Source organism: Triturus cristatus, chromosome 12 (assembly GCF_964204655.1).
Source record: "Triturus cristatus chromosome 12, aTriCri1.1, whole genome shotgun sequence".
In the NCBI taxonomy this organism is placed as follows: domain Eukaryota; kingdom Metazoa; phylum Chordata; class Amphibia; order Caudata; family Salamandridae; genus Triturus; species Triturus cristatus.
Genome location: NC_140595.1, coordinates 682047906 through 682072627, shown reverse-complemented (window position 1 = coordinate 682072627; position 24722 = coordinate 682047906). Strand labels below are relative to the sequence as shown.

At 44.7% G+C, this 24722-nt stretch overlaps 1 long non-coding RNA gene across 2 annotated transcripts in view; it reads right to left on the bottom strand.

Annotated features, from left to right (window-relative positions):
• Positions 1 to 10911: 10911 nt before the first annotated feature.
• Positions 10912 to 24722, bottom strand: part of LOC146780083 (uncharacterized) — a 58258-nt gene continuing 44447 nt past the window's right edge. For both annotated transcript variants that reach the window (XR_014972007.1, XR_014972006.1), the window contains exons 2-3: positions 12160 to 12278; positions 10912 to 11212 (exon numbers count right to left, since the gene is read on the bottom strand). This is a non-coding gene — a long non-coding RNA (uncharacterized LOC146780083). The remainder of the gene's footprint in view (positions 11213 to 12159; positions 12279 to 24722) is intronic.

Genomic DNA, 24722 nt, shown 5'->3' with positions numbered 1-24722 from the left:
AGTATGTGGTGTTTAGTGTATAGGAACTATGTAGAGTGGGATTGTGTGTTAAGGAGAGTAATTATGTGGTATGGTAGTTTGTGTTGTGGAGTGGTAACCTCAGGTTTAGTCTTCCTCATTTCGATAGAATCTCAACTATGAACTCAGTGAGACAAAAAAAGATGGAATCAGTGAGGAGCACTAGTGGACCTAGTCAGAGGTATGAGCAGGGCCACTGGAAATATGTGACTGTTTGGCTGCACCGACTTTCGCACAATTATACATTTTCTGCATTATCCACATAATTCATCATCTGCACCATAATTTGCAGATTTGAACAAAAAAAAGCCTTGTTTCTAGCTGAAACAGGTCAAACGTTACCAAAAATGCAGCGACAAGTGTTACAGCGTGGTGGAAGGCCCTTTGCAAACCTAGAATGGTCACCTGTTACTTATTGCTAGATTTTGGTGTTAAATTGGTACGAATGGTGTGCAAGCCACTCTTGCTTCCCTTTGTGCCTCTCTGACCTCTTTATGCATTTCTGTTGCTTGTTTCTGCACGTTTCCTTCTTTTTCTGCACTTCTCTTGACCTCATTCTGCAAATCTCTTGTACTTTCTGCACCTCTCTTCCCTCTTTCTGCACATCTGTTGCCTCTTTCTGCACCTCATTTGCTTCTTTCTGCACCTCTGTTGTCTCTTTCTGCACTCGTCTTCCCTCTTTCTGTACCTGTGCTGCCTGTTTTTGCATCTCACTTGCCTCTTTCTTCACTTTTCTTGCTTCTTTCTACAACCCTGTTGCTTCTTTCAGCAATTCTATTGCCTCTTTGTGCACTTCTCTTACCTGTTTCTGCACTTCTCTTGACTCTTTTTGTACCTCTGTTGGCTCTTTCTGCACCTCACTTGCTCCTTTCTACGCTTCTCTTGCCTCTTTCTGTACCCCTGTTGCTTCATTCAGCAATTCTCTTGCCTCTTTGTGCACTTCCCTGCCAATTTCTGCTCTACTCATGCCTCTTTCTGCACCCGTTTCTTCATTCTGCACTTTACATGCTTCTTTCTGCACCTGTCTTGCTTTTTTCTGCACCTCTGTTGTCTCTTCATGTACCTCTTTTGCCTTTTTCTGCACCTCTCTTCCCTCTGCACGTCTGTTGCCTCTTTCTGCACCCCATTGGCTTCTTTCTGCACCCCTGTTCTCTTTCTGCACTCGCCTTCCCTCTTTCTGTACCTTTCCTGCCTGTTTTTGCATCTCACTTGCCTCTTTCTGCACTTTTCTTGCTTCTTTCTGAACTTCTCTTGCCTCTTTCTGCACCCCTGTTGCTTCCTTCTGCACTTTCCATGTTTCTTTCTGCACCTGTCTTGCTCCTTTCTGCACCCCTGTTGTCTCTTTATGTACCTCTTTTGCCTCTTTCTGTACTTTTCTTGCCTTTTTCTACACCTCTGTTCCCTCTTTCTGCACGTCTGATGCCTCTTTCTGCACCTCATTTGCTTATTTCTGCACTCCTGTTGTCTCAATCTGCACTTGTCTTCCCTCTTTCTGTACCCTTCCTGCCTGTTTTTGCATCTCTCTTGCCTCTTTCTACACCTTTCTTGCTTCATTCTACACCTCTGTTGCTTCTTTCAGCAATTCTCTTGCCTCTTTGTGCACTTCTCATGCCTGTTTCTGCAAATCTCTTGCCTCTTCTTGCACCTTTTCTGGTTCTTTCTTCACCTCACATGCTCCTTTGTACACTTCTCTGGCCTCTTTCTGCACCCCTGTTGCTTCATTCTGCATTTTCTATGCTTCTTTCTGCACCTGTCTTGCTTCTTCCTGCACCCCTCTTGTCTCTTTATGTACCTCTTTTGCCTCTTTCTGCACTTTTCTTGCCTTTTTCTGCTGTTCTCTTGCCTCTTTCTGCACCTCTGTGGCTTCTTTCTGCACTTCTCTTGCCTCTTTCTGCACCCATGTTGCTTCATTCTGCACTTTCCATGCTTCTTTCTGCACCTCTGTCTCATTCTGTACCGCTTTTGCCTCTTTCTGCACTTTTTTTGCCTTTTTCTGCACCTCTGTCCCCTCTTTCTGCACCTCATTTGCCTCTTTCTGCACCCATGTTGCTTCATTCTGCACTTTCCATGCTTCTTTCTGCACCTGTCCTGCTTCTTTCTACACCTCTGTTGTCTCTTTATGTACCTCACTTGCCTCTTTCTGCACTTCACTTGCTTTTTTCTGCACCTCTCTTGCCTCCTTCTGCAGCTCTTAGTTAGAGGTAGTTTTAATCCCCCTGCCATATTATGTAATAGGGCCATACAGGGGAGGTCATGCCAATCACAGAGGTACCCCAACCCATAGTGTACCCTTGTGTATATAGGTGTTTCCACTGTATTCGAAGTGTCTTTCAGCATAGCACTGGCTCCAGGCCTAGGTAGTCAGTCAGTTACCACCAGTACCCGTCAGCATAAAGTTGGGGGCACAGAATGACTTTGCAACAAGGCCTCTTTCTGCTCCTCTGTTGGTTCTTTGTGCACATCTCTTGTTTCTTTCTGCACCTTTCTTTGTCTTTCTGGACTTCGGTTGCCTCTTTCTGCATTTCTCTTGCTTCTTTCTGCGCCTTTCTTCCTCTTTCAGCACATGTCCTACCTCTGTAGGCATAGTTCGAAATTTGCATTTAAAAAACCTTTGAAATTCACGGAAAAACCAGAGGTTTCAGGGACATTATAGTTAGAAATTAGCATTTAAAAAACCTTAGAAATTCACTGAAAAAACCACTGGTTTCAGGGACGTTATAGTTGGTTAGACATTTCACTCGTACAAAACCAGAGAAATTTGGCTGTTAGCATTAGTTCAGCTAACTATAACTTGCGCCCTCGCAATGCACTGCTGATGACGTCACATATTACATCATTCATGACATGGTCAGTGACATCACTGATGACATCTCAAATGATATCACTGATGACATCATCCATGTGATAATCTGATGCACCTCCTCATACCCTAACATAGCCTTTGATACACCCACTCTAAAATACAGACTATCATTTTCAAAACCATAGACACACCAATACCAGTTAGAACATACCCACTCACTAATTCCTAGGTCTTCACACACATCCACTCATTCACCCATACAGTCACTCATACATGCAGTCAACCATCAATACGGCACTATCATATGCACTCACACATCTATACAGACACTCATACACCGCCACTCATCCATCGAGTTACTCGCACACCTAGTCAGTCATGCAAAGAATCAATCACACTCCCATTTAATCACCTATACTGTTATACACACACCACCTCACTTATTCATACAGATACTAGCACATACTTACTCTCCTGTACAATCACTGATACAAGCACATACTCATCCATACAGCCACTATCACAATCACTCACTCTCACATATAGTCATTTATATTCTCCAACATTCACATATACTGCCTTACACATATGCAGTTACTCACACATGTAGCACTGAGACATCCATTCACTCACCAACACACCCATACACACACTCACCCACCCATACATCCCTTCAGAGATGCACTCTTGAACCGATACACCCATTGAATCACCCACTCACACATCTATGCGCAGAGTCACCCCCCCCACCCCCCCCACACAGACACTCAGGTACCCAAACAGATTCTCAGACAACCAATCAATAATCCATATAGACCCTCATTTAGCTACCCACAACCCATGCAACCGCTTACACACCAACTGACAAACTAAACTATGTGAATGTCTGTATCAGTCACTAACCCATGCATTCAGTAAGGCACATGTAATCACTCACTATACATTCAGTCACACACCTACTAAATCATCCATTCAGACACTTATACACCCACTCATTCTTCAATACACCTTGGCCTATATATATATATAAAACATATTTAAACTTTATAGAAACACACAGTCACTGGATGATGTCATCAGTGAGGTCATCAGTGAGGTCATCAGTGATGTCACTGACCATGTCATGAATGATGTAATATGTGACGTCATCAGCAGTGCATTGCAGGGGCGCGAGTTATAGTTAGCTGAACTAACTAGAACAGCCGAATTTCTCTGGTTTTGTATGAGTGAAATGTCCAACTAACTACAACATCAGGAATCATTTGGCCCCCAGATTAGACCTCCGTTGCTGCTCCTCCGTACTAGGCAGCCCTACATGGAGGCTGCTGGGTGCTCCCGGGCCATGCATCCGGTGCTCATGAGCTTGGAGGATGACCCTGCCCAAGCCAGGAGCCCTGGGCATATCCCTGGGGTCTGGATTTGTCATATGAGGCAGTCCTATCCTGCCCCTGTCACTGGCTTTCCATGCATCTCAGCCTGCTGATGTGACACAGTCACCCAATGGAACAGAGGGGCTCTCTCCATTTTGCTTCCACACCTCATCAAAGCCCCCCACCTTGGAATGACTCCGAGGACTCCCCCCTCCCTGAGGCATACTATCGTCCCCTTCTATGCTTGGACATATAGCTGCCCCACCCGCCACCTCAAAGATCGGGAGCCACAAGTCAGTGCCTGTGTGGCAGAGGAAGGAGGGTGAAGAAGGCCACAAATACCGGACTCTAGTGCCCAGCATCTCAAGGGTGATCTGAACCTCGACTCCAACAGCCAGGTCTCCTAAGAGTGGACCCCTGTCCGTCATGTCTCTGTTGGTTATTTGGGTAATGTTGACAGCTGAGCAGACAGGCCCGTTACAACCTGATGAGGCCTTAAAATGTACACACCGTGGGGGAGACCCCATTTCGGAGCACCAATTTCAGACCTTAGTCCTACATTGTGCTAACACCTTCCATACCTGGATAACCTGAGGGAGGCGGGTGAACCCAGTGGGGAATGACCAATTGAGAAAGTGACACTGGGGGTTTGGGCAGCCACTCTCCTCTACTGACCAGTGTGGACCTAACTAGACTGTCTGCATCCCTGGTTCTAAACAAAACCTACTAAAGATTATTTGTGCTAGCGAAGGGGCTTAAAAGTGAGTCTGATGTGGATTACTATTTACCTGATTATCACAGCTAACTACTGAGTCCTAAGAGCATCCGTCCCACGCCCCAGTACCTACTATCCTTCGTTGAGGATGATAGGACCCCCCACACGCACTGCCCCTCAGACTCCTTCTGGTTGTGGCAAATCTATTTACCACTTTACCCTCCTGAAGATGGCTCCCTACGGGAGACTCCTGCCACTTGACCTTCGGGAGTGAAAGGTCAGCATGTTGACCTAGGCCCCCCAAAATTACTGTTCTTTTCAGATAGGTCTCCCCAGTTATTATCTTAATGTGGTTTGGAAGTGGCCAGAGTCCCTCATACATGAAGGGTCCCAGTCCTTAGATATAGCTTCTTCCTCTCTGGAACCAGGGAATATCACTACTCAACTACTTCCTCTATGCAGTTGCACAACGCGCCACAATACTCCATTATGACACGGAACATTAAAGGGAACCATGCCCCTCCAATATAAGATTTACTCTTACTTTGAAAAGTGGGGTGTTCAAATTGCTTTAATCCAGAAAATCCATTCTAAACAATGGTGGAGAGGTCTATAATGTTGGCACCCCATATGAACCACAATGGAGAAAGTCCTCGTTGAGTTTATTACATTTACACCAGGAAACAGGTGTGAGCCGGGCAACACAGCTTCCACTCCAAAGCCATTTGTGCCACGAATGCCTGGCATTGGAACCCAGCCTATGGAATGCACCATACACCCCATCCCCATTCTAATACAGATAATTCTACCAACACAGCACATCCCCCCTTAATACACAACAAAAAATAGGATAGCACATACCAAGAGTCACTAGAACAAAAGGAAACCTATAAAACTATGCACCAAAAAAGTATCTATCTTGCACAAAGAAATGTAAGCTTAAACTAAACAAATGTCATTACATATTCTTTTAAGCATCCTGGTAGCACCCTTTTCATCTTGCTTTTTTCCTTCATCCCAGGTAAAATCTCCTCCCCCATGATTGCATGATCACTCACTTCAGATCCCTCATATCCCACCACAGTGGCCTCTTCTAACAAATCATCACCACCCTTCTCCGCCCTTTCCTCACCAACCCTTTCCTCTCCTTTGTTGTCCAACTGATGAGACTTAAAGGCAGATTGCACCCACTACATTCAAAGATATCCTTCACCCATTCCAAATCCTTCTTCTCATTCCTCTTCGCTCCTTCCCTTGCTACTACTCCAACATCCTCCTCTAGTCCTTTAGCCACTCTTTTTAGGCTCCAAACCTTTCCATTCTTCAATCTAAGCGCATTTCTCAAAACCTCCACCACTTCCTGGGGTGCCCAAAAAGGTCTCCTTTTGAAATCTTCCTGGGTTTCTTCACTCACACCCAATCACCAACCTTCATCTGTACATTCTTCAGCCCATGTGCTTTGTCATATTAGCCTTTACTCCTTTCATGTATTTCCTCCAATCTGCTTTTGACCGCTCTAAGTGACCACTGCTCCACCATTACATTCTTCAGCCATGCACAGCAGAGCAAACTTGCATCTAGGTCTCCTACCTCTCTATCACAAAAGGTGACAACCCAGTGGCATCATGAGCAGTTACCCTATAAGCCCAAACAGCCTTTTTTAACTCCAGCTTCCAGTCCCTTTGCTTGTTCATAGTTTCCTGAATAACCCCTTTAAGCACCTGTTTAAACCGTTCCACGGTGCTGTTTTCACTGGGATTATAAAGTGACATGGTCTTATGTCTCACTCCATTTCTTTCAAAGTATTTCCTTGCATTTTTAGAGGTGAACTGCACTCCATTGCCATTCAAAAACACTGCAGGCATGCCCTCCGACACAAAAATCCTGTCCAGAAAATCCAATACAGTATTAGTATCAACCCTCTCCACAATTTCCACCACCGGCCACTTAGAAAACAAGTCGATCACCACTATTCCAAATTCCTGCAAATCTCCCACCAGGTTCCACTGCAACACATTCCCAAGGTTGTTCTGGAATTAACCCCTCACTCATCGGAGGCCATATAGTTTTTAATGACTTGTCTGCTGAAGACCACAAGGAACACCCTCTCACAAATCTCTACACTGCTCTGTCCACACCTGGCCACCAGAACACACCGTTAACCATGGCCTTAGTTCTCACCACTATAAAATTCCCCTCATGGCAAAGTTGCAGAAAGCCATCTCTTAAACCCTCTGGTGGCACAACTCTATCCCCTATCAATACCACATCCTTGTCCACTCACAACTCCATTCTAACCTCCCAAAAAGGCCGCAACGCTTCGGTCACTCCATCTTTCCTGGGCAATCCCTTGCAAACATGATCCATTACCGCTTGTAAAACTTTATTTTGTTTTGTTCTTCATTCCACTCTACTCTCTTAATTACCGGTTCCCCTATTTCCTGAACAAAAGCAAGTTTGAAATTCCCCCATGGATCATCCACACACTCTTCCATCAGAAGCAGCCTCCTAGACAAACAGGCTGCCACAAAATGTTCCCTTCCAGGCACATACACCAACATGTATACATACTCCTTCATTCTCATGGAAAGCCTTACTAGCCTGGCAGGTGCTACCACACTCACTTTCGCAGTCAATAACTTTACCAATGGTCTGTGATTGCTCCGAATGGTGACAGACTTTCCCCACACAAAAGCACGGAAGTGCTCTAAAGCCCAGGCACAAGCTAATGCCTCCCTCTCTATTATAGGATATTTCCCTTCTGTAGGTTACCATGACCTTGAAGCAAAAATAATGATTTTCTCCCAACCTCTCGCATCCTTCTGTGACAAAACTGGTCCTAGCCCTTTGTCACTAGCATCAGTCGTCAAACAGCACTCCAAGTCCGGGTCAAAACTACTCAAAGCTGTCACCTTTTCCAGATCAGACTTGACCTGGTTAAACGCCACCTCACAACTCGGGCTCCAATCAAATTTTTCTTCAGCAACATACGGATGTTATAAATTTTACTGGCAAAATTGGGGATGAACTTTGCACAGTATTCTGCCATTCCCAAAAAAGACCTGACTTCGTCCTTGTTGTTCAGAGCAGACAAGCCAACAATGGTATTTACCAGTGACGGTTTGGGTTTCACACCTTCCTCACTTATCATGCGGCCCAGGTATGTTACACTTCTCTGTGCAAACTTGCAGTTGCTGAGCTTCACTGTCCACCTCACATCTTTCAACACACCCAACACTTACCTCAACCTTTCCTCATGACTCTCCTTACTCTCTGCGAAGACCAGGATGTCATCCTGGAAAAATTTCACCCCGCACTCCTTCACAAACAGTCTATGCATCAGCTGCTGAAATACGGCAGCTGTTGATGCTAGCCCAAACGGCATTTATTTGAATTGGTAACTACCAAATGATGTTATAAACGCCGTGAGCTTCCTGGATTCTGCTGTGAGCACCACCTGATGATACGCTGCTGAAAGATCAATAGTAGAGAACCAAGTCGCACCCTTGGGAGATGACACAATCTCATTGATCTTTGGCAATGGAAATCTTTCGATCATAATGTTATTGTTCAAGTGGCACAAGTCAATGCATAAACAAATCTTGCCGTTGCTCTTGCGCACTATCACCACTGGTGAAATCCACTCTGAGCTTTTCACCTCCTCAATCATGTCCTTTTCGATCAATCTATCCAGCTCCTTTGCCACCTCATCTCTAATTAGAATAGGAATCCTCCTCACCTTGTGTACCTTAGGTACTGCTCTAATCCCTTCAAGATTCCTAAATTCTTTCGAAACACTTTTGGAAACTCTTTTGCCATTGCACTCCCAATCATACTTCACTCATCAAAAATCAACACTTATTCCTTTCTATAAGGATCCAAAATTATATGCACATTTTTCTGGTCCATCCAACCTAAAACGGATGGTCCAACCGTAGCCACATATATTTCCCCTCTCGCAAACCTAACCTTGAATGAAAACGTAAACCACCTGAAACCCAGCAAATTAATTTTTGTCGCTGTGAAACTCTAAGGGTTGATATCTGTAGGTGTCAATTGCGGTCCTACTTTGCTCACAAACTTTTCCTTCCATATCTTTTCATTCACTATTGTAAATGAGGACCCCCGCATCCGCAAATATTTTAAATGGGACTCCCCCTATCAACATATTGCACACTGGTTACCCTCTAATAGAGCAGTCACAGATATTAATTACAAAATTCTCTTGCAAACTCTTGACACAGACCAATTTCAAGTGTTCCATCTCTGCTTTGATTCCTTCTGGACTGTCTCCTTCTAATATGCAGTTTACACTACTTTTCCTTCTCTTGCAGACTGTAGAAAAATTTCCTATAACCTCACAATTGCTGCACTTTTGCTTTGCGGCAGAGCGATATTTACTAAATACCAAGTGATCCCTACTGTCGCAACAATAGCATCTTCTCTCCTCTAGTCTTCTCTCCTTCATAGTACTCCTCTGCTCCTTGCTTTGATTTCGGTTTTCCATGTTCTGCCCTTTGTAAACACCCCCTTTATCCTTTTCAGATACCTTAAGTTTTGTCGCACACTTTCCCGACATCTCTGCCTTCGGCACAATTTCTAAAACCTCCTCCAACGGTGCAACTCCATTTATCCACAGCTGTTCTTAAATTGCAGAATTTCTTGCGAGCATGACAAATTGGTCTCGTTTAAAATCGTCATGCAAATTCCCAAACTTGCAATCAATGGCCACTTTCTTCAACTCTATGTATTCGTCCACTAATTCTCCTTTTTTCTGTTTCCTCTGAAAGAATTTATATCGCACAATGCCAATGCATATTTTTGGTGTGAAATAATTATCCAGATCTTTCAAAGCTGCCTCAAAAACATTAACATTCCCACTTGTAACTATCTTGGCCATGCGAGTGTACGTTTTCAAACCAACCGGCCCTAGAGAATGCAGTGAGATCCTTTTCATTTGCTCTGCCTTCTTTCACCAGCCTCATCCACTGCCTTAATGTAATGCACAAAATAGTCTTTCCACTCTACCCACCTCATTGCTGGTTCTGAACTATTTGCCCAAAATGCATGAGGAGGGCTGATAGTAAAGTTTTGCTGGGCCATGTTCTTTCAGGTGCGCAATCCCCTTGTTCCATAAAATTTATCTTTTTTTAAATACACCTGGCTGTCCACACCTCTCCCAGGTGGTTACTCAATATCCATGTACAAGCCACCCACCCCCCCAACTTCCTCTCCTGTTCCTGTAATATTTGCTGAAAATCCGTTTTACTTGTAGACTTATTTTGGCAATTTCTGCAGCTTGATGTTCCTAACTTCCTCCAATCGTTGTCAGGCAACCACCATCACACAAATATTAAATTGCCCTCAGCAGCGTGATGTACGAGTTCACTCTGGCTGTTGCCAGGCAACCAGAGTCAATTGAATGCTTCCCCCAAAATGGCCGTCACGCAAGGTCACACAGCACGACCTCACGTAATGACGAGCCAGCTGGTTCTCTTTTCTCGAGCTCCACAATGCCGCCTGAGAACACTGCCGCGGCTCGAAAAATGCAGCCAACCTGCAGTTACAGCCAAAGGCCTCACATACCTCAACAAAGGTAATGCCTGCAAGTTTATATTAACTCCTTGTCTTCTCGTCTGCTCAATTTTCGGCGTACCATTCCTTCCAAGTGTCTCGCAATTACACAGCGTCAGCTTCCCTCAATTACAATTTTCTGTAAATATCCATTGATGCCTTGCTCATGCGTAGCCGTCTCCAAATCATCGCCAATAGTAAGGTTTGCAGGTTGTATGAACCAAAACTGAGAAAGTCCTCTTTAAGTTGAGTTTATTAAGTTTACATCAGGAAACAGGTGAGAGCCGGGCAGCACAGCTTCCACTCCAAGACCATTCGTGCCACGAATGCCTGGGACTGGAAACCCAGCCTATGGAATGCACCATACATTCCATGCCCCATTCTAATACAGATAATTCTACCTAAACAACAAGGTCTACTCTTCACCATGAATTACTCAGCCGATGTAAGAGGAGCACTTAACAACAAAAGAAAAAATGGCTGCCCAAGGTTAAGCACATCACATCCATATATACAATCTATTTAGAGGTGGTGCAATTGCTTCCAGCATCCGCCATCCAAGGATGCAAAAAAATGACAAAATGTTCCGGAGTAAGGAAGGTGCAAACAATGCGGAGTCAATTAATCAGGCCAAGTCTATCCAAAATTGCTTCATTTTATTGAGTTAATTGTAAAAAGTTGCACACAGCCAACGCGTTTCGTTCCCGGTTGCCAGAGGGAACTTCGTCAGGGCTGTAACAATTATAAACAAGCATAGCGTAAATACAACATAACAACAACACAACAAAAATAATAACAAAACCATAAACCAAAGATGACCTACATGAAACCACAATTATATAACACATCAATACATTACAAACAAATCTATATACACAATTGCACTTTTATAAAACATATATACATTGCATTAAACAGATTGAAAATCAGTTTGTATTACCAAGAGAGAAAAGAAAAAGACAAATAAATAATGCTAAAATCAAAAAAACAAAAACAGTACCCACATTAAATATACATATACATTTATAAAATACAAAAAAATAAATCATGCAATAAAGTACAAAGTACAAAACTACAACAAACACCACATAATTATCCTTTTTTTTAAAAAATACCGCACAAGTGGCTAAGTACAGACAAGAATAGAGGTAAAGCCTGGCAGAAACAATAAGCGAGAAGGGTTAGCCATACAAAAGAAGGTGGGGGGGCACAGTGTGCCGGTTAATGGTTGAAGAGGGTGGATCAATTCTCATCTTAAAAGTAGTAAGCTTTAGAAAAGGCTATGTGGATTGTGAAATTGTATACAAGTTATACAATCTACCACAGTCACTCTGCAGCGTCCAAGAAGAGGGGGGAACTTATTTCTCACCTCAAAAACATTTGGCTTCGGACTCAGTATGCAATTTATAACATTATAAATACAGTTTCAAATCGCGGTAGGCATCAATTCAGAAATAGTCATGTAGTATAAAGTCTATAATAGAAATAAAAAATATACTAATACCGTCACACGGATGTCAGTAGACAAATATAGAACAGCTTGCTCTTATCTGTAATACAGATATAGGAGCTCCTTAAGTCAGACAGTCTGAGTATTCCAAAATTGAATCCAGTGCCTATCTAATCATAGACAATACGCTCCATGAGCCTCACAACTCATATATATACCCCGGACTCACCTCAAGTACAGGAAGCACCAGGATCATTATATCAGGTATATGTAAGTGTAAGACCACCAGAGTCCAAGGATAGCTCCCTTTCCCAGGGGCTTTATAGTAAATGGTTCATGTTGTCGGGTCTGTTTAAAAAAGAGTCAAACAATCAGGATACAGTGCAGTATGCCGATGGAGAACAGCAAGCCTGCCTGTCGTAAGGGGCCACTAAATAGCACAAGCCTGAGTCCACTAAGACCCTACTGAAAGAGAACGAGGAGCAATCGCAACAGCGGGTATATACATGCTGTGCAAGTAATGTCATCTCTGACTATGCATAAGCACATAGCATATCAAATGGAGCAGGCAAATCGTAGCCCTTAACAATCACAGCACAATTGCCAATCTATAGCTCAAGGTGTCAATACCAGGTGTCCAGTACAAGGGAACAGACATCACAGGCCCGTACACAAACATCACTGTGTGAGTGCCTTTGTATCAATACAGTACTGTCGAAGGTGTAGAACTTGATGACACAAGATCACTGGGTGTAACAGCGTAAGACGGTGATGAGGCGCACAGACTAATATGTGATGCAACAGCAGAGGACTCAGAATAAAACCCAGGCAGGTATAGAGTGATAAAAACGCACACGTTAAACATGGACACACCCAGAACGATTAGTGTAACTACTTCACTTAGTATGGTTTGTGTAAATATAACGGTTACAACAAGGGGGGCAGATGCAGAGTAGTCAGTAACACTAAATAAGTTATCTATACCACAAGCATTCCACGCAATCTGGCAATAATGCATATACATCCTGGATTGGAAATAGGCACTAGCAAGGTTCTGTCAATAAAAAAGTTAATGTGCATACAAAGCACCCGCTTGGCCCAATACAACCAGAATGGGAACTCATTATCTTATCTTCACGTACATCGACGTGTCCCCTATTGCAAACGTGCTTACCTTACGGAATGGGAAGTTCATCACTGCGGCATGGACACCGGCATAATTGAAGTGGGCAAAGTTGCCCTTATTTAAAGCCCGCACAGCCCGCATCTGCCCGCGTTATCGGTTCACGTGAGCTTCCCATGATAATGAACACTGAGAGAGGACAACACGAATGAAAGAAGAACGTAACAAAGGGGGCCAGCCATATTGTAGTTCACCAAAATTCCTCTACTTGGCTAGGCATACCGTTTAAAATGACATGTAAGAAATTGCTATGGGAGCAGACGAGTAAATGTAATTGGGTTATAAAATTCAGAACCTGGCAGGGTCACCGGCATAACTGTAATAAAAGCAGAGGCACCATTAGTTAAAGCCCGCACTGTTCTGCGTCGACCCCTGCTATCGGGTCACATGAGCTTCTGGTAGTAATCAACACTGAGAAAAGACAACCCGAATGAATGAAGAGCAGAACAAGGGGGCCGGCCATCTTAAAAGTTACAAAAGTTACCCTATTTTGTTAGGCATAACATTATAAATGACCTGTAAATAGATGCTGTGAGAGCAGAGACCTAAACGTAAACGGGCTAACAGGCCTCGGCCATTATTACAGTCACACAGGTTGCCTGGAAATCGTAGCGACCACAATGTGATTAAAATGTCCCTTCACCATACCAGTTTCTTTGAGGTAAAAAAGAGGGTGAAAGGTAAGCACAGAAATATTGAAAATGACCACAATTATCAAAGGAAAATAGAAACAGCACAAAAAGGAATTAAAATACAGTACATCTTGGATATAAAAGAATGTTAGTTTGATCAAATATAACACATCTTGACTTAGCCATTTATAGTTTACATCAAGCTTGTATTCAATTGTAAGATTTCAGTAATAGGCCCTATAAAGGGTAGAGCATAATATCAATTATACCTTGTGTGTACAGATAGTGTGCCGTCTACTGACAATCTCAGAGTACCTTATCCAAGGAAATAGTGCAACTCCCTGTCAGTGTTGTGTCCCATCAAAATTGCCTTAAGGCGACAAATCCATTTTGCCTCCTTTTCCCTAACCAGCAGCTCACGGTCCCCACCTCTATTGACAATTGGTACATGGTCAATACCATGAAACCAAAAGGCATTATCGCCGTGGTGTACCACCCTATAGTGATCCTTCAGGGGGGTATCGGCTGTCTTTATTCAAGATTGCCCTACGATGTTCCTGTATGGGAATTTTAAATGGTTGAAATGTACTCCCTACATATATAGTACCACATTTGCAACCCAAAACATAGATCACATGTGCGGTGTTGCAATTCATAAAATTAGCTAGATTATGTTACATAGAAGTGTTATATGTGAAGCATGTAGTTTTATTTAGACCAAAAGGACAGATGTTGTATGATCTGCAAGTAAAGAAACCAAATGGTTTCGAGGGTAACCAAGTATCTTGTTTCTGAATGACATAACTGGGACATAGCACGTTCTGCAGTGTTCTCCCTCTCCGATAGGTCATAGAGGGAGTATCGGTCAGGCAGTTTCTTAGACCCGGTACATCTTGCAGGAGACCCCAATTCTTTTTCAGGATGCTTTAAACCTTACAGCTACTGATATTATACTGTGTGACAAGACTCACTGTCCTCTCATTCGCAGTCCCACTAGATTTTTTCGGTTTGTCACAGAGGGTGTCTTCCCTTTTTAGACGCGGTGACTTCTCCATTGCTTTATCAAAGATGTCCTTCTTGTACCCCCTTTTCAAAAATCATTTTTGGGAATCAAGAATATTACTCTGGTAGGTGTCTTCCTCACTACAATTCCTGCGTATATGCATCATCTCTCCAAAGGGAATATTGGAAATGACAGAGCGTGAATGTGCATTATCAGCGTGGAGGACCCCATTGCATGCTGTTTCTTTCCTATACAATGTACTCTGGATGGTCTCATCTCTGATGTAAAACTGTAGATCAAGAAAGTTAATTTTTTCTTTGTCCCAGGTCATTGTAAGTTTGACATTGTAAGTATTGGCATCCAGATAAGTGAAGCATTGTTCTAGCGGTTTAATGGATCCTGACCATAGACAGATAATATTGCCTATGTACCACCCCCGGTACACAATATACTCCGTCCACAGGGAGGCACGGTGGCTCCAGGCATACTCCCTCTAAAACCACCCCATAAAGAGGCAGGCGTAAGAGGGAGCGAACCTGGAGCCCATGGCAGTACCAAGAATCTGCTGAAACCAGCATCTGTCGTGTAGAAAGAAGTTGTTGCTCAAAATGAGGTCTATCATTTCCACAATCATCTCGTTAAAATCGTAGAGGTTAGCACTCTTTGTCCAAAAATGACCTTACTGTCAATATCCCAAATTCTTTTAATATACAGGTGTATAGATCAACAACGACAAAAGTGACGAACATCAGGTCATCCGACCATTAGAAATCATTGAGTTTGACTAGGATGTCCTTACTATCTCTAATGAATGACTGTAGATAAACAACATGCTATTGTAGTCTCAAGTCTACAAATTCTGAATGTTTTTCAGTCGGTGATCCCACCCCTGAAATTATTGGACGCCCAGGGAGAAAAGACCCCCCCTTGTGAATTTTTGGCAGGATGTAGATACATGGATATGTGGGACAATTCACCCTGAGGTATCTGAATTCATCCTCACTTAATAGAGCAATGTCTTTCCATTCACTTGATTTTCGGTTAATCAATGTCGTTAGTTTCTAAGTTGGATTGACAGATATTTTCTTATAACATTGTTCATTATTCAATTGACGTTCAGTCTCAGACATGTAATCACACTTATTCATGACCACAATATTACCGCCCTGGTCTGCCTCTCTTATGACAATAGTGTCATCAGATCTCAGTCTATTAAGGGCTTCCCTTTCTTTGGCGGTAATGTTGTGGTTGACAAATGATGTAGATTTCCTAGATGTTTCCAATTTGTACAAGTCTTTAGTCACTTGGTCATAAAAAACATCTATGTTAGGGTGATAACTGATAATGGATACAAATTTCGATCTGGGTTTTAATCCACTATCTATTTCATAGTTCTGTTGGATCTCAAACTCATTAAGTAACGTTGTCATCTCAGGGTTAGTATCATCACCAATACTCAACAACAATTGGATATTGCGAATATCAGCAATGGTCTGAGTTGTACCACCAGGAATATTTCTATGCTCGGTGTTTTTAGCAGTATGCTGTGAAAAGAAGTCCCTCAGTTTTAACGCTCTAACACATTTTTACATGTCACTGTGAACATTGGTTAGATCCCCACTTTGGGTTGGGCAACAATTCAAACCTTTACTCCAGATTGACTATTCATCTTTATCAAGTGATTTATTTGACAAGTTTACAATTTTCAAACCATCCTCATTAGACATGTCCACACATCCTGTCGGGTTACAAATAACATGGTCAGTCATAGTTTTGATCTCGCTGCTGCATTCGCCTTGTTCAGGGTTCCTCGACCTGTACCTGCCCTTTGACCTCCTGCCTCCCTTTCGGAGCACTTATGAAGCTTAAGGCAGGAGTTCCATTTGTTGTTCAATTGCAACTTCTTGATAAAGAGGGACGGTACATTCTCCTCCAGGGTCTCCTTGATGGCAGTCAGCTGTTCCTTGATAACATTTATCCCCCTAATGTTAACCAGGAGTTCTTCTTTTGGCAGCTCCCCAAGCTGCTTGGTGCTTGGGCCCACATACCATGTCTGCTCAGAGGGGATTTTAATAGTGCGCTTCATACGGACTTGGATAGGATAAACCCCGCCCTCCCCCCAGCACCTACCACTCCTAATGCCCGGGAACTCACAGACAGGCTTTCCCACTGGTTCCTAAAATAGTCTGGCACCACTAGAATCCCCAAGTGCAGCTTTATTCATACTACTCTGGTGTCCATGACTTATATGTGTACCTCAAGAGGATAGTGTGCTTGTCTCAGATCTGCCCCATGGTTTCCTCTTCACACTATTTGGGCAGGGGCCTCTCCAGCCACAATCTTATGCTTCTCGCTTTACTTTGGGGAATGACCGTCATGCCCATACCTACCTGCCATCTTCAGTGGATAGCCCTTGAAGACCCCATTCCAGTCAATTGCCACAGACACTTAGTGGGAGACATTTAAAGTGGTGATTTGTGGATATAGTATACGTACCACAATAGGAACCCACTGGTCCTTAGAAAAAGACCACAAGCAAAGCGAAGATAATTATGCAGCTATTGAGATATGACTGGTCGATGAAATGTTCCCTTGAAGAGCTCTGAGACAAATTAGCCTCATTGGTTGAGAGCTTTGATGGATGGATTACAGATCCTACCCAGCTCGAACACGGAACACATCTCCTTCTGGAATTCCAGTGGAGACTTAGTTCACTCTCAGTGTGACATTCACTCCTCTTTTTTAGTATATTACTCTGAACTCTACAGCACTCTGCCGACCCCCTGGTATATGAGGACATCTGATCCCTTCATGAAACTTCAGCTACCTCGACTGCCTGCAATTCTACAGGAAAAGACAGAGGCCCCAATCACAATAACGGACTTTGAAAAAATGGTAATGGATTTTGCCCATGGAAAAGCACCTGTCATGGACAGGTTCCCTTCAGAAATTTCAGAAATTTATAAAATATACTCTCTCCTCTTGGCCCATAAACTAGCTCAGCATTTTGAGACTGCAAAACTTGAGGGTATCCTAGCCCTTTCCCTATAGGAAGGACTGCTTATCTCAATCCTAAAGCCAGGTAAGGACCTATAAAATCCTATCACCTACCATTTAACCCTTTCACCACGGCGGGAATTCCGCCGCGGTGCTGGGGGGTGCGGGGGGGGCAGCGCGGTGACGCTGTGCTCATGACGGAGCCGCTCCGTCATGAGGCACGGTTGAGCTGTGCTCATGACGGAACGGTTCCGTCATGACTCCGCCCATTTGCGTTGTCCCCCCGCACAGGCGGGGAAACAGCGCCGCGTAGGCGGAGCGGCCGCCAACGGCCGTAACATGACGGAACCGTTCCGTCATGAGCACACGGCAACCGTGGCTCATGACGGAGCGGCTCCGTCATGAGCAGGGAAGGGGTTAATATCTATTCTTATTAGGGATTACAAAATACTTAGTAAGATTCTTGCTGACTGCATTCTCCTATCGCTCCCACACCTCATTCACACTGACCAGAATGTCTTAATTCCAGTCCGAAGCACATCCCAATACATACAACAATTATAAAAAGTTATAGAGGCAATACCTCAGTGTTGGCTCAATGCGGCCTGTACCAGGTTGGACCTAGAAAAGTCTTTTAAAATCCTCAGATGGGATTACTTATTCAGAGTCCTGAAGGTATATGTATTTCGATCACTATTATCAAACGTATCCAGCTCCTCTACATTCCCCCCCCCCCCCCAAGCTATAATCTACCTAGGCCTATCCACTGAGTTGCCCACTCTTTGTCCTCCTCTTTTACCTAGCCATAAAACCCCTCATGATACGTGCGAGGATGGAGGGGGTGGCTTGAGAAATCCAGTTGCATAATACCACTGATATCATCTTTCTTTAGGCCAATAACATTGTACTATACCTGTGGGACTTGCATAGAGCCCACTCTAGTGCAAGCAACCTCTTTTTGGAAATTGGGCAGCACTCTGATCTTTATACATGAGCACAATTTTAATGGCATTCCACTCCACCTGTGGGGACAAAGCTGTGCCAGTATTGTCCTCAAAATATTGATGAATGCTGGTTCCCACAGTGTCTTAAAAAACCGGGTCCTCGAAGGACTCCAGTTTCAGTCTCCGTGTTGGGATGTAGGGAAATGTTCACCCCCACCCGATTAAAGTAGGATTTGCTTGTGGTCTGATATGGTCCTAAAGAGATATTCAATAGTACGTACTGACCTATGAACATCCGAGGTGCAGAAAAATGAGTGTAAGCTTACTTGGAGAGTTGAGAAAAAGGAGTAATCTCACTCTAGGGAGTGTTGTAAACACCAAGAGTTGATGAGTCCCCATTCTGTCTACGATTCAGAGAATATTCAGGCTACTCTGATAATTGGAGTCTCTCGCATTTGGGGTGGAAGCGATCAAGCACAGGGTCTGCGACACAATTTTAATATCCGTCCATAATGATAGAGTACACCAGGTAGGGGGCCAGTGCTCTCGACAGCTCTGCAAAGAATGCCCCTTGATCTATATTTGAAGCATAAATATGGACTATTGCTATATCGCGACCAACAAGGGGCCCAATCAATACAACAAATCTACCCGCCGGGTCAATCAGCTCACCAGTATGTTGGAAGGGAAAAACCTGAGCATATCCACTCCATTGTTCCCCTCGCATAAGCCAAATAGGTAGTAAAATATGCCTGATCCCTCCATCTTCGCAGCAGTGCTGCTCCTTCCTTAGCTGTTAGGTGTGTTTCCTGTAGGAGAGCTATCTGGATCACCCACATATTAAGATATAACCATACTTTATGTATTTTGCCCAGGGTGTGTATCCCCCTAATATTCCAGGATAGGATTTTTGTAGGTCATGGTGCTTGCCATTGCATGGGACTATAGACATTCAGTCGCTACCACCGGGCCTCAAACTCATTCTTCCATCCAACATCAAAATAGCGAATAAATCACCCATGGGGCATGACACATGGAGCCCCCACAACAGTCAAACTGCAAACAACCCAACTCACAGACCCCAGGACAAGTAGGTGGACAGCCCCATCCAAACTGGGGGATGATCCTTGGGGGACTGATCCTTTAGGGGCACCTCACCATGCCCCCCCTCCACCCGGCCAGGTAGTAGGAAAAAGCTTCAGACCCAGGGAGGTAAAACCGCATCTTCACAGTTCCCCTACAAGTTACAATGGGCTCCCCTCCAATCAAAAGTGAAATTCTTACAGAACAGCATCTGCTTCATATAAGTTAACTAGCAGTTCTGGGCATCACTTTAGGCAACTCTATGTCCGAATCTTCAGATGAGCTAGATCTATGGTCTGGATCTGAATAATGGGCATTGTCTTTTTCCATCAAGGTAGCCAGGCTTACACCTCTGCTGCTCTTCCCTGCCACCACCTCCATTGCTCTTTGCTGCTCTCGCTGCTCTTCCCCAAAGGAGCCACCCTGTGGGCTCTCCTAGCCCTGTGTTTCAACTTGCTCCATCTTGGTTTTTAGCTTGGGGGGGGGGATCTCTGACTAGACCGGCCTGCGGATGGCGATCAATCCACTCCCATACATTCTGTAGGGTTTGGAAAAACTGCACCCTGTTTGGAGTTGCAACCCGCAATCGGGCAGGGAGCAGCATGGTGCAAGTCAAGCCCATCTGGCAGATACGTCATTTATCATCCAGAACGTTGAGCATTGTTTCTGTACTTCGTTAGTTAAGTCTGGGAATATTATGATTTTACTGTTGTCCACTCTGATGTCTCCTCTCTTTCTGGCCTGATCCAGGATGTGATCCCAGTTCCTATAGTACATTAGTCTGGCCACCACCAGCTGTGGCAGTGCACACAGAAGCTGGGGTCACACCGCAACTCCATGTGCCACCTCCTGGGTGTCAAAGGGGGACAGACCCTCTGGTACCACTTCCTCATGCAACCACAGCTCCAGGTAGTCCAGCATGTTGCTCCCTTCCACAAGCTCTGGCACCCCATCACCTGGATGTTCCTCCACAACCTGTTTTCTGCGTCTTCTGCTCCGAGCTCAAGTGTCTGGGCTTTTTCCTCCATAACCGCAAGTCTCTTGCATTGCTATTAATACAGTTGGGATCTCCACTAGTGTTTTCTCTGCCGTGGTGACTCGCTCTGCCAGGCTTCGACTGTCATCTTTCAGGATACCCAAATCCGCTTCCAGCGGATTAGTCTTCGTCTTTAGTAATTCCCTTGAAGGGGTGTTGGCCTGCAGAATACCTTGCAAAGTAGGCCTCCCAGGGGGCACCACCCATGGGGTGGTTGCTCCATCGCCAGGTGCATTATCAACGGGGTCAGTCAGGGTTGGTGCTCCCCTGTCTAGGTCCTTCTTCCTGGTCACTTTCTTCATGGTGGTGGTTCCGCAGCTCAGGTGCCCAGAGGCGCGTTGTGCTGTTTACGGAGCTGGAGACTTTTGTCAATCACCGATGTTTGCTTTCCAGAGCCCCCGCAGAGAAGCTCACAACCTCACAATGGTGCAGTATGAAGGAGGTGCAGCATCCGGACAAGCCTCCAATGTCATCAGTGAAAGATGGTCCAGCACTCATTTCTAGGCACAAGGTTGGGACGGATAAGGTGTGCTTACGGATAAGGTGTGCTTACTAGTGAAGGATCTCCTGGGGACTGCGTATGCCACTGAGCAGAGCAATGTGATGCTGGGTTATGGTAAGGCTCAGTCAGCAATGCACCGTCAGATATTTAAGCAATGAAGAGGGCTCCCCAACACTACCCACAGTAGGGAAGTGGTCACAAGGCTGCTGCCTGTCGAAGAATTCAGTTTCAGCACTTTCACTCACTGGAAGTGCAGGGTTCTTTGCTATTGGATCGCCAGCACTGATACTCCTAATTAGGTTCAAAAGGCCTGTGAGACGGACAACGGAATTAGCGAGTATCACCACCAGTGATGGTTTTAAGCTCTTCCCTAAGCTCTGTCTCTAGAGGCAAAGGAGGCCCCTGTGAAGGTTGTCGGGTGGGTAGCGGGCGGTTCATAGGCCTCTACATATTAGCTTGTCACTCCAAGTTGGGTTGTATTGGGGATTCAGCGCATCTGCTCCTCATCAGCCAGAGTCCTAGTATGGGCCACTGTAGGCCCCGTAGAGATGGGAAAAGTCTAAATCATAATTGTGAGAAGTCTTCCACAATCTACCGAGCCAAGGCGTACTCCTAAGAAGTCACAGTGCTTGTGGCTGATTCGGCGATTGGGGAGGTGGCAGCCATGGTCTCCCAGGTAAAGATTCTTTTTTTCCTGTGTGTGGAGGTGTATGCTGGCCCTCTGTGCACTTCCCCCAGACCCTAAATTAAAGGAGTCATTCTCCTATGTGCTGAATTGGGCATGATCACTTTATGTTGCTCTGGCCCTCTGAGTCTTTTTTGTGAAGGGCAGTCCGTGACTAAGCTGCAATGTCACTGACCTTTTCAACGGGGTGTCCAGTTCGCCAAAGCAAGTAGCATGCAGCAGTAGATCTCTACCAGGCAGGATAAGAAGGTTGTGCAGAGGGGTGCAATCAGGCCGCCGGGGTTTCATCGTCTCAGGCATCAGGTCACCGCGGCACACCGAGCCGCCAGGCAGTCGGCCATGCCCACTGATACAGGGCCTCCCGGCCAGCCACTGCGGTCCTGCAGGAATTGTGGTTTCATCCTGACACCCGTGACGAAGTGACGTGACGTCTGATTCTGGCGGGTCGTGGAGATTGTGCAAACTTACTCGTTTTGGACCATGGATTATTTCACCATGAAATGACCTTATTAAATAATAGATAATGTGTTGATTGAACTTCCAACTAAACATATTGAAGTCTCCAACCAAATTGCAATCATTAAGGGCTCCAACCTCTTGGACTACTCGAACCGTTTTTTCAACTTAATAAATGTGAAGAGCCAATATGCCCACTATATAAAAAATTCTGACGAAAATATACTGCATCTTCGGTTAACTTCACTTCTTGGATTGCTTCTCGCCCTAAAAAGTGTAAAGATTTATCTCGCCCTGAAGAAGCCCTTTGTAAGGAAGAAACGCGTCTGCTGTTCTTGATCATCTTGACCATATTTTAAATCTGTATTACAATAATAAAGGAAGAACTTGGAAGAATATATTTGTGAACGCGGATTTAAGATTCTTGTTTCGCTGTCTAGGTTACCTAGTGGTGCACCCTTGCGTTTGTTTAAATTGTGGTTGACCCTGTGGTTCCAATGTGCCGCATACAGCAAATAGAGCAGGGCTCGTCCATCACCACCCTTCTCTCTGCAATCAAATGCCGCCCTCATTCCTGATTTTGAGGGCCATGCACGTGATCAGGACAATCGGGCATGAAATGTCTGTGTAGGGTGCAGGTGGCCTCCCCAAGCTCAGCTCTCGAAGCAGGGGGTTGTAGCGAGGACTTACAGCTATTGATTGCCCCATCAAGGTCCCCAAATTTCTGCATAATGATACTGGATGGGTGTTCTCCAGTGAGAGCCACACTGGAGTGGTCCTATTCTATGGAAAATTAACCACAAACCCTCCACAGCTAATGCAGCTTGTTTCCGCTGTGGGGCGTGTCGGCTGACTTTTATCACATGCTTTGCAGTTGCCCTGATCTGTTGTCTTTCTGGTCTGGAGTCCTACAACAGATTGCAGAACTAACTGGTTTCCCAAACTTGGACATATGGGAGGCCGTTGCATTGGGAATCTTTAAGCAGCTGAAGAATGCCAAAATGACCCTAAGTTTTCCAGACCTGGCACTTCTGATCCCTAAATGAGCTATGACCAGTTAGTAGCGATCACCAGGGCTTTAAGTGGGCCGGGTCTCACCACTGCTGAGCACTGGCAGCTTTTAAAAGGGGGCCTCGAAACGGGTCTCTACTGGGCTCGGTTTTGTACCCTGGCACAGGTAGTCCATTTTTCTCTGGACTGCAGTGACAGCAGGCACATCGGTGTGCGCATGCTCACACTGCTCACTTCTCACTAGTGGAGCAGTTACGGCATGGCGTCATGCCAGGTGAGCGTTGTAGGGAAAGGGAAATCCTTTAAAGAGAGTCCATTTTCTCTCTGGATTCCCCTTCACTTTTTGTAACTCAGGAGCAGCAACATTGTTGTGGAAGCTTTTTCAATATTATATACAAGCCATAGTTGCTGCTTATTTATCTTATGCAACTAACAACCATTGACAAAGCTAATAGTCCTGACTTGTAGGTATGATGTTACTCTTTGCATCATATCTGGATGCAATGACAGAAACATCAAAATACAAGTCAGGGGGCACACTATGCTAAGCACCGTTTTTTAGCTTACATGTTTTTAAGCCACGCCCTTAATTGCATTGGCCACGCCCCCTTGAGTACCCCCAGTTTTTTCATCCCACTTAAAGCCCTTGCAATCACCCTTTAGTTGACTGGAGTCGGGATCTCCTCCATTGTGCTGAGGTTATGGGGACCACACGTTGTAGAGAAGAGGCCCGTGGTCTCCACAAACACCCCATTGCTAGCGAATTGGATGCACTGTGGATGCCTCTCAGACATCTTCGTCTAGAACACAGCTTTCCAAACTTTTCATGTGGGTGACACACCTTTTAGAGAATCTTCAACTAGGGACACGGTAACGCGAGCGAGTGCAGCGAACGAGCCCAAACCACCTCAGGGGGGCTCCCCCCGAGAAAATTTTGACAAATTAGTGGCCAAATGGTGCATTTCCAAGCAAATTTGAGAAAGCAGGAAGGTTAATAAAGCAATTGTGAATCTGTTCTAACAAAGACAGTGACTGGCAAAACTGGTTGTAAGGAAGGTTAGGTTTGGGCCTGAAACAAGAATATAATCATGCACACATTGACACATGCCCCAGTGATTTACGGCACAAAAAGGGAGGGGGGGGGGTGCACGTACTGCCAACCCTTTCAACCATGCACAAAGTCCACCTGTTGCCTTGCTGAATATGAGTTATACAAAAATCCGTTCAGGAAGGGGGAATTTTGAGTGGTAAAACTATCAT